The following is a 10690-nucleotide window of genomic DNA, read 5'->3' on the forward strand; positions in this document are numbered from 1 at the left end:
TTTTAAAATATATGAACATAAATTGTAATGATACAGAAAAATAATTTGAGACATATTAAAACTGGAAGATATTTTAGACTTCTCTCCTCTCTCTCTCTTCTATTGTTGTGCTTATGTTGTTATAAAATTTTAGGAGTCCAGAGTTATGACATTGGCTAATAGAGTTCTGATAAGCTGATTGCTTTATATCCAGTCACAAATTGAAGATTTTAATTGCCTTTTGATGGTTTTCTAGAGATAAATATAAAAATGCATTTCATCATGCTAAACACATATATACAATGTGTATATGTGACCCAAAAGCCAGAACTTTTACTATGATATCTTTAATATTTGCCATTTTTGTGGTAGACTTTGATACAGAAATTAAAAATATTTTAAATCTATTTTTTTTCTAGTTGCTTTGTTAAGGGAAGTCCAAGCATCCACAGTTCAGCACTAAAGCCACTAATATATTTCTGCCTAACTTTCCAGTGTAACATGGAGATAGGAACTAAAAATAAATGCTAAGAAGATCTGATAAAAAGTGGCCCAGCTCTATTGGTGGCTGATTACCAACAGCTGTAACCACAGTTAAAATGTTAGTTTCAGATAATGGATACATTTAAATCGATGCTCATTCCATTGAATGCAGTTTTACCTGTTATTCACAAAATGTTTTAGAAAATCAAAAATCATGAGACCTGAATTTGACATTGCTCAAACAGACCCCAGAAGAGTTTTTCCCTGGTATTGGGATTTCTCATTTTTCCCATTTATTAGACAAATTTAATTTCTGTTTCTAGTTTAAACTTGTCTCAGGAGATTTTCATCTGGTTGAAACTGCAAGCTGAGATCTGAACTTCCTGGAAGCTGACATGATTGCTCACTGCCTCCTCAGATGGACCACCTAACCAGACGTTTCTGAGGACTACCCCATTGCCCAGCCTTTGACTGGCATTTCAGCCTTCCTACCCCCTGATGTCAACGGTCCTACTGTCAGAACTGAAGTAGTTTCAGAAGACCAGACCACGGTCCAAAATCCCACCTACAGGCTGAAATGCTAAGTCAAAGGTGGCTCCCTGATATTAGCTATTATCTTGAGATTACTTAGCTGGAGCAGAAACTAGTATTGTAATACAACACTGGATGTACAAAGCCAGAGCTATAGCAGCTCAAGGGTAGAATCTTTTGCTTTTGGCCATTTTTGGATCAGGCTTACTTAACAAGTTGTTAGAATATTAGAAAAGACTAGGAACTATACAGCTAATGGCAATAAAAACCCAATACAGTCAGCTTAGAGATGACCTTGAAGACCTTGAACTGTAAGAGCCCAAGATTGGCCTCTTCAGTTACATGGAAAGGGGGAAATGAAGAGCTTAAGATAGCCTGAATATAACTCCATTTTGAAATAAAGATCTTGACTAGGAACTGAATTCAGGCACCAGGAAATATCACAGAATGTACACCTGGCAGAAAACAAAGTTAACTGTCCTAGCAACAGACTCCAGGAAATATAACAGAATAAATGCTTAATAGAAAATAGAGTCAAACTCTCTGGCAATAATCAATGGGAATTGGTTGAGAATCGGGTGGGAAAATTCTCCCCAATGTTTCAGATATGGTTTAGAAAAATAGCCATAGTGATTATATGCCTTAGCCATTATGATTATGTGCCTCAGAAAAGGTCACCCCGCCCTTCTAAACCTCACCCAATTCTGTAACGCCAAGGCTTGTGCCCCCCCTGCTTGCTGCCATGGAAACCCCCTGCTCACACACTTTTGCTTTAAAAATTCTGTTCACTCAGAACTCGAGGTCCCACTCCTCTGCTGCTGTGCCAGTGAGACTTGGGTCCCAAGTTCGATTGCTCTCGTAATAAAGCTCTCTTGCAATTGCATCGAGTCATCTCCTGGTGATCTCTGAGGGTCCCGTGAACCTGGCATAACAATAAGAAGCCAATATAAATGAAATCACCACACAAGAAGAAAGTCCCAACATGAAATCTCTTGTCACTAAATTAAGCATCCAGTACTGGTAATGGTTTATATTTAACTGAGGTATTGGCCAAAGTAGTGTGATCGTATTGCCAAAACAATACAGGCTTTTGCCAAGACTATAGGCTGCTCTCCATAAATTGACTGCAATGCTGTATTGCTGGAGACAACACTTACACTTACATTGAACATAGATAAATAGAGCTTGTGCCTACATAGAACCTTCACACTTACATTCTAGCAACTTTGATATGGGAATTGCTCAGCAAATACAAGAGACGAAATATAAACACTAACCCACCTACCAAATTTTTGAACTATAACAATGCTCTACCTGTAAGATATATTAGTGCAAGAGTTGTAGGAGTAAATAACCAATCTATAGTTTGAATTAAGGCCCTCTTCACATGATGGAATCCACACCTAACACTGGTTTATTGATCAAGAAAAGGAAATTACACAGCCCATGGTTCTGGGGGAAAACAAATACTACATTCTACTAAAAGTAATAAAATGACCATTGACACCATTCTGCAATACTCATAGACCAGTATCTTGTTCAGCCATCATAAAAAAAGTGTCATCCTGCATCTGATGGAGACAAATTCAAAGACCCATAAAGAAAATAGACAGTCAGTGAGAGACATCAAAATATGCCCTTTAGGCTCTTCAGTAATTCAGCCAGAAGAGTGTAAGAGCCAGAAAGAATAGAGGATATCACAGAACAAAGCACTATAAATTAAGAGGACTGAAAAATAGATGAACTGTGAGAGACTGAGGCAGCATGCACAAGGCCTTTAGTGTTCTGTCCCTAGCCCTATCTCTAATTGATAAGTGCTTGCAAATGAAAATGTAGTTTTCTCCAAGGGACACTCATTTTATCCAAGGGACTACTCTTAATTATATTTTTAAGAGTACATTCCAAAAGGTAGATGGCCAAATATTTCCCTCACTGGCAAGTTTGGATTCTCATGTCCTAGAATTCTGACATTAATTTAATTTTTATCATAGTTCTCATTTTAATTTGCTGAAGATTTTTTTTCTATTTTTAAAGCTATATGTCCTCTGTGTGTATACCATTGTTTCAAGTTTAATATTTTATGAGATTCCTGCATGTATGAACATGTCTGCATCATTTCCCAACTTGGGCTCTTTTTCTTTTTCTTTTCCTACTCGGATGTGTTTGCTTTTGTCTTTTTGCTATTTTATTTTCTTATTATACATTATAGCCCTCCCTTTTTTAATATGAGGGTGAATTTAGACAGGATAAAAGGGGAGATAGAAAAGAGTTTCCAGGATTAAAGGAAGGGAAAACTTTAATCTGGATGAATATGTAAGTAAAGTGACTATTTTTAAAAGAAAAAAAAGGAGAAGGAGGAGGATGAAGAGAAAGAAAAAAGAAGGAGGAGGTGGAGAAAGAAAAGAGAAACAGAAGGAGAAAAGGATGAGAAGATGATGATGATGATGAAGAAGAAAAAGAACAACAACAATTGTGTCAAAAAAATGTTAAATAGCCATGCACAAAATATCCAGAAAATCTGAAAAGTGCAAAAAAAGTAATTTATGAACAATAGAAAGTAGAAAAGGAAGAAAAAACTCACATCAAAATCCTAGAAAATATTTTCAGCAAAATAATAGAATAATGTATCCTTAACCTAATAAAGAAGGGGTAGCCTATAAAAGTACAAAAAGTATATAGAACAACAATCAAAGTATACCAGAAAAGAAATTGTGCTCAGCACATAAAATCAAAGCATTAAATGTAAAGAAAAGTATATTAAACAAAGAAGGGATATTAAAAGTTTCAAGTTGATGATACTAAGTTGCATATAAATTCAGGCTCTTTATAATAACTCCTGATCTCTCAAGAGAGAAAGAGTGAATAATCCCAAGCATCAAATCAAAAACCCCACACCATAACTACAAAATAAAGGGAAATAATAAAAATTGCTCATTGAAATCTCTCAACTTGGATGTTCAATTTTCCAATAGAAAGACAGGAACTAACAGAATGGACTAGACAACAATGTCTATTCTTCTGCTGCATCTACTGAACACTCTTTATCATCCAGATTGGACAGCAACTCTGTAAAAGGATGGAAGGAGACAGTAGAAGAAAGTGGACCAAAAAAGAAGTTTAGGCGAACTTTATTTTATACAGTCCACTCAAACATATACCTAAAATTCTTGAGTCAATTTAAAAGAGAGTATGTACTGTACACACTGAATGAGGAGTGCCACCATTATCCATATGAAACAGATGACTTGGGCTGGTCCAGCACACATCTACACTTATGTTTACTAAAGCAAAGTTTACCGTGTGCTAAGAGAGAATGGACTTGATTGTCCTGAATCACATGAGTGCAAAATATAATTTTATTCATTTTTTTTATTCATGGAAAACATGTACTTTTGTTTTTTTGAGATTTTTAATATAATCACATTATTTCTCGTTTCTCTGTCCTCCCTACAAAATCTCTCATATATCCCTCTTTTGGCTCTTTCAATTTCAAGTCTTGGGTTGCCAATAACAGCTATTACATGTATCATGCATATGTGTGTGTGTGTGTTTGTATGTGTGTATGCAAGATTGAGAGAGAAAATTTAACATTTCAAGAAAGGCAATCATTTTACTTTGAAATTGTGGATTAACTCAAAATGTATCATCAAAAGTTATGACCTGAGCTAGACACAGAAATCAAACATTGTTTGACATCAGTCCTAATTGGGCCAAAAGTAGTCAACACCCTGAAATAAGAATTGAATAGTCAGTATTAGAGCCTGAACATCAGGGTGTAGTGGCATGACTTGTCAAAGAACACATTTCAGTGACAAGAGGAATAATATAAAAAAATACTTCGGGGTGTGTGCATAAGAGCTATTAATAATAGCTTACATTGTTTACTTGAGAAATATTCTGTGTATATATTTTAAATCTCAATAACCAAAATGTTATAATTACTGTGTAAGAGATATTAATTTATTTATATATTATTTATTCTTCCATCAATTTTCCTTCCATTTTCACTCTCCTGAGTTTTGAGTAATCATTCTTTGCTCTTTTGAAAATTCAAGCCACTTTTTCATAAACTATTTTTACACACTTAACATGTCAAAATTTGATTTGTAAAATATTTTTCTATATTATAATACTAGAAATATACAACAAACCACTGAATTTTATCAAGGATATTTCTAATAAATAATGTTACAGGAAAAAGGAAAATGTATAGAGATGAAATAGTATTCGTTCTAGTTGTTAAGAGACAGTTGCCTGAGTCCAGCCATCTCAGGAAAAAAAACTATTTTTTTTCTTTTTTATTGACTATTACAGTTTATTCACTTTGTATTCTGGCTGTAGGCCCCTCCCTCATCTTCTGCCAGTTACAACCTACCTCCTTCTTCTACCCCCTATGCCTGTCTCCTAGTCCACAGATAGGGGAAGTCCTCCTTCCCTGCTTTCTTATCAAGTCTTACCAGGAATGGCTGAACATTCTTCCTCTGTGGCCTGGCAAGGCTGCACCTTCCAGAAGTAGGTGATCAAGTAGCCAGCCACTGAGTTCATGTCAGAGACAGATGCTGTTACCCTTAATAGGGAACTCACAAGGAAACTGAGATACTCATGAGCTACATCTGAGCAGGGGTTCTAGGTGTTCATGCATGGTCCTTGGTTGGAACAGGACCCCCAGGGCCCATATTTTTTGACTCAATTAGCCTCCTTGTGGAGGACCTCTCCCATCCAGGTCTTTCTATCTCTTGAATCCTCCATATTAGTCCATGCTCTCTGCCCAAAGTTTAGCCATGAGTCTAATCATCTGCTTTAATACCCTGCTAGGTAGATTCTTTCAGAGGCCTTCTGTGGTAGGTTCCTGCCCTGTTCCCTGTCTCCTCCCATTACTGATGTCTATCCTGTTTTCCCTTCTAAATGAGGATTAAGCATCTTCCCTAGGGTTCTTCCTGTTGTTTATATCCTTTACGACTATAGATTTTAGTATTTTAATCCTATATTATATGACTCATATGCACATATAAGTGAGTATACACCATAAGTGCCTTTCTGCTTCTGGATACCTCACTCAGAGAGAGTGGTCTTTTCTAGTTGCATCCATTTTCCTGCTGATTTCCTTGTTTTTAATTGCTGAATAGTACTGCATTGTATAAATGTGCCACAATTTCTGTGTCTATTCCTCGGTTTGGGGACATCTAAGTTGTTTCCAGATTCTGGCTATTGTCAATAAAGCTGTTATGGGTATAGTTGAGCAAATGGCCTTGTTGAATGGTTGATAATCTTCTTAATATATGCCCAGAGTTGGTATAACTGAATATTCTAGTAGCACTATTCATAATTTTCTGAGAAAGCACCAGATTGATTTCCAAAGTGGTTGTACAAGTGTATATTCCCACCAGCAATGGAGGAGGGTTCACTTTTCTCCAAATCGAGTCCAGCTTGTGTTGCAGATGATGTGAGAGTACACATGAATGACCCTAAAAATTCAACCATGAAACTCCTACAGCTGATAAACACCTTCAGCAAAGTGGCTGGATACAAAATTAAATTTTAAAAAAATCTGAAGCCCTCCTGTATACAAAAGAAAAACAGGGTCAGAAAGAAATTAGGGAACAACACCCCTTCACAATTGCCACAAATAACATAAAGTACCTTGGTGTGACTCTAATCAAGCAAATGAAAGACTTGTATGAAAAAAAAATTCAAGGAATATATCAGAAGATGGAAAGATCTCCCATGCTCTAGGCTTGGTAAGATTAACATTGTAAAAATGGCCACTCTACCAAAAGAAATCTACAGACTCAATGCAATTCCAATCAAAATACCAACCCAACTCTTTACAGACCTTGAAAGAACAATTCTCAGTTTCATATGGAAAAACAAAAACAAAAAAAAAACAACGCAGAATTGATAAAAACATGCCTGTACAATAAAAGATTTTTTTGGAGGTATCTTCATCCCACATCTCAAGTAGTACTATAGAGTAATAAAAAATTCACATAGTACTGGCACCTGTACTTTAAATCTTAAAGGGGTATGCATCTACTCATTAATAATTTTTATTAAATTATATCAATAAGATGATGGGAAAAAACAAGTAGAGGGGAATCACCTGCTGTCTCAGTTTCAGACCCAGCTTGAGGGTGCTCAGACACCAATGCTGCCTTCAGCTATTGTTTCTGCTCATCAACCTTAAAGCATCCCTGGCTTTTCTATTAAGATTGTACTTTTCTTAGCTTTAAAATGCTCTCTAAGATTTTTTACATCAGAGTCATTAGCAAAAACATCTTTCCTGAATTTGTTAAACAATCTATTTTTCCAAATTCTTTCTAAGTGTAATGGTCATTGCTAACAATCTACATCTATGGCTGCTTTCAAGAGCAGTAGTTAATTCATTAATATGCTCCAGTAACCATGTGAAAAGAGATCAAGCATTGTTAACTTTAAATGCAAGTGATATTTCCCAGTGGTGGGCTAGAAGCCTCCTTAGAGTTTTCATACAGCTCTTGTTATGAGGAATATGAACTTCATAAGGGCAACAAGCAGAGCTATGCTACATAAGAGCCCAAAGTACTCAGGACAAGCAGTTCTTGGGATTATTCTTCTTCAAGAGAAACTCATTGTGACTATGCTAACAGGGGAACCACATTCCATGAGTTCTACTGCTGTTTTGCTCTTGCTCCTGCATGACTCTTGACAGGACCAGGTAGCCAAAATAGTTTGCCTATATATGGGTGTCTTTATATTGGTGAGGCCCTGGGAAGGACAATTCAGGATATTGCATGTGTTATACCAGCCTGGAGAATCAGATAACATGGAAGACCAGAAGGATTGCTGGGAGAAAATAGCAGGTAGCTTTGATTTGATATGTTAAGTAGGAACCTCTGCCTTTAGTTCCAGTTTTGAATCCTACTTTCTATGGAAACATAAACTTCACAGAATGCAGCATGGTCTCCATTGGGTTATGATTATCAAGTGAGCCCACAAGGAAGAAAGGTGGCAAAGACAAAGGTTCTGTTTTTCTTTTCCCCAACCCCCATCCCTAGTCCATTCAAAAGTTGCCCTCTGCAATCCACCCATACCTTATTGGAACACTTCTCAGCTATTAAAACTAGGGAAATAAAATTTCTGCACTTACTTCTTTTCCATAGGCCCGTGTACTCACCTCAGAAGATTTCATACCATGAAGCTGGCCTGCAACCTTACTGTGAAATAAACACTGGGTATAACTCATTTTAAAGAGTCCCACCCCAAGACACTGTTTTATTTACCATCTCATATTCAGAAACATGTGAAATTTGAAATGCTATGAAGTCTGAAACATTTTATCACAAGCATTTCAGAGAACATGATTCTCTTGCTGCCTGGAGGGTTGTTTCCCACCAACCCAGGAATGCATGAGGGGCAGAAGATGAGTTATAAAGCTTGGAAATCCTGCAAGTATAACAATGATCAGACACACTGGGAACCACCTCAGAAAGTAAGTTCAACTTTAATTCCAGAAAACAGAGGCTATCTACACCTTGGGGAGTGACTGGGATGCTCCAAGGATAGATGTCAATAATTGTTTAAAACTAGGCACTTCAAGGATGTTTGATTTTCATTGAACAGCACATTCTTATCAAATGAACAAGAACACAGAACCTAATTATCCTATATTTGAAGGGAGGGGAGAATTATCAGGGATCTGTGTCAAAGGCCATCTATCAAATTTGATTGGTGGTGTCTATGTCTAAAGACACTATCCAGATGAAGTCAGGCAGAGAAAACTCACCCTTGACATGGTTACACATTTAGTCCAGAAGCAGGATCATACATGGAAAAGAAAGCCTCCTCCCTCACATCTCAAAATTCAGTGTGGGTTGTGATGTTTTTCAATTGTACCCCTGGAACAATAGGTATGTGTACACAAAGAAAATTCTACAGGCTACCACTATTGTGATACTCTCAGAGAACTTACTGGCTGGTGTTAGTTCACCATTCCCTACATATTCATCCACTGGACTAAAAGTTTCTTGTGCAAAGTGAGACAATTGAAAACAGTAAATGTTGAGAATCAGGATTATCAATAAGTCTTTCCTAAACACATTATATAATACTGTTGCATGTAATTGATATTCGGCATTCATTGCATTCTTTTTAAAAATAAGTTTATTTACTTTAAATTCCAATCATAGTCCCCCTCCCTTCTCTCCCCCAGAACTACCCTCCTTTCCTGTTGCCCCTATTCCCTTTCCCCTCCAGAAAAGGGAGGTCATTTCCATTGAGCTAGTTTTTCAGTTCTGTTGGATCTCAGTGGACCAAAGAACACAAAGGTCTTTCTACATTGCTTATAGTCACAGAATTCCTCTCCAGTAAGGTAATTTTGATGATGATGATGACTCTAGATTTGTGCAAGGCCTCACCATTTTAACACGTTCATAAGTTCTCTCCAGTATGAATCCTTTCATGATGATGAAAATTATACAAATGTGGAATAGTTTCACCATGTTAAAAGCACTCATAGGCTTTTTGTCCATTAGGATTTCTTTCATGAGTTTGAAGATGATTATGAAGTGCAAAAGTTTATTCACATTGATTGCAGTCAGACAGCTTCTTTCCAGTATGTGTTTTTTTTATGTATTAAAAGATATTATATGCAAATGCTTTGCCACATAGTTATATTCATATGGGTTCCCTCCAGAATGTGTTGTTGTCTTAGGAAGTGACTGTTACATGCAAAGGCTTTATCACACTAATTACCCTCACCAGGCTTCTCTCCGCTGTGTGTTTTTGCATGTTTTTGGAGACTAGTCTGCTGTGCAAAGGCTTTTCCACATTGGGTATCTTCATAAGGTTTCTTTCTAGTATGTGTTCTTTTATGTCTTATGAGATGACTCTTTTGTGCATTGGCTTTACCACACTGTTTACATTCATAGGGTTTCTCTCCAGTGTGTGTTCTTTTTATGTCTTGAGAGAGTACTGTTTTCTGCAAAGGCTTTACCACACTGATTACATTCATAAGGTTTCTCTCCAGTGTGTGTTCTTTTATGGCTTATGAGATGACTGTTGCAAAGGCTTTACCACACTGGTTACATTCATAAGGTTTCTCTCCAGTGTGTGTTCTTTTATGGCTTAGCAGATGACTGTTTTTTGCAAAGGCTTTACCACACTGGTTACATTCATAAGGTTTCTCTCCAGTGTGTGTTCTTTTATGGCTTACCAGATGACTGTTTTTTGCAAAGGCTTTACCACACTGGTTACATTCATAAGGTTTCTCTCCAGTGTGTGTTCTTTTATGGCTTACCAGATGACTGTTTTTTGCAAAGGCTTTACCACACTGGTTACATTCATAAGGTTTCTCTCCAGTGTGTGTTTTTTTTATGGCTTAAGAGATGACTGTTTACTGCAAAGGGTTTACCGCATTGATTACATTTGTAAGGATTCTCTCCAGTGTGTGTTCTTTTATGCCATATGATATCAGTGGTATAGGGGAAGACTTTACCACATAGAGTGCATTTAGAAGGTTTCTCTCCACTATGACTGCTTTCATGCCTGCAAAGATAATTAGCACATGTGAAAGATTTACCACAGTCTTTCCATTACACTAATAAAGATATTTATCTATATGAATTAATTTCATAATTTGGTCTAATGGTAAAATAGAATCAAGTTTTAAATTTTATCGCTTTATTCACATTAATGGATTTTTCCTTCATTATGGGTATTT

At 36.6% G+C, this 10690-nt stretch overlaps 1 pseudogene; it reads right to left on the reverse strand.

Annotated features, from left to right (window-relative positions):
* The window catches only part of LOC132650649 (zinc finger protein 84-like), a 37519-nt pseudogene extending 27056 nt beyond the window's left edge, over nucleotides 1-10463 (reverse strand).
* Between the last annotated feature and the right edge of the window lie 227 nt (nucleotides 10464-10690).

The sequence above is a fragment of the Meriones unguiculatus genome (genome assembly GCF_030254825.1).
Source record: "Meriones unguiculatus strain TT.TT164.6M chromosome 13 unlocalized genomic scaffold, Bangor_MerUng_6.1 Chr13_unordered_Scaffold_28, whole genome shotgun sequence".
Taxonomy (NCBI): Eukaryota; Metazoa; Chordata; class Mammalia; order Rodentia; family Muridae; genus Meriones; species Meriones unguiculatus.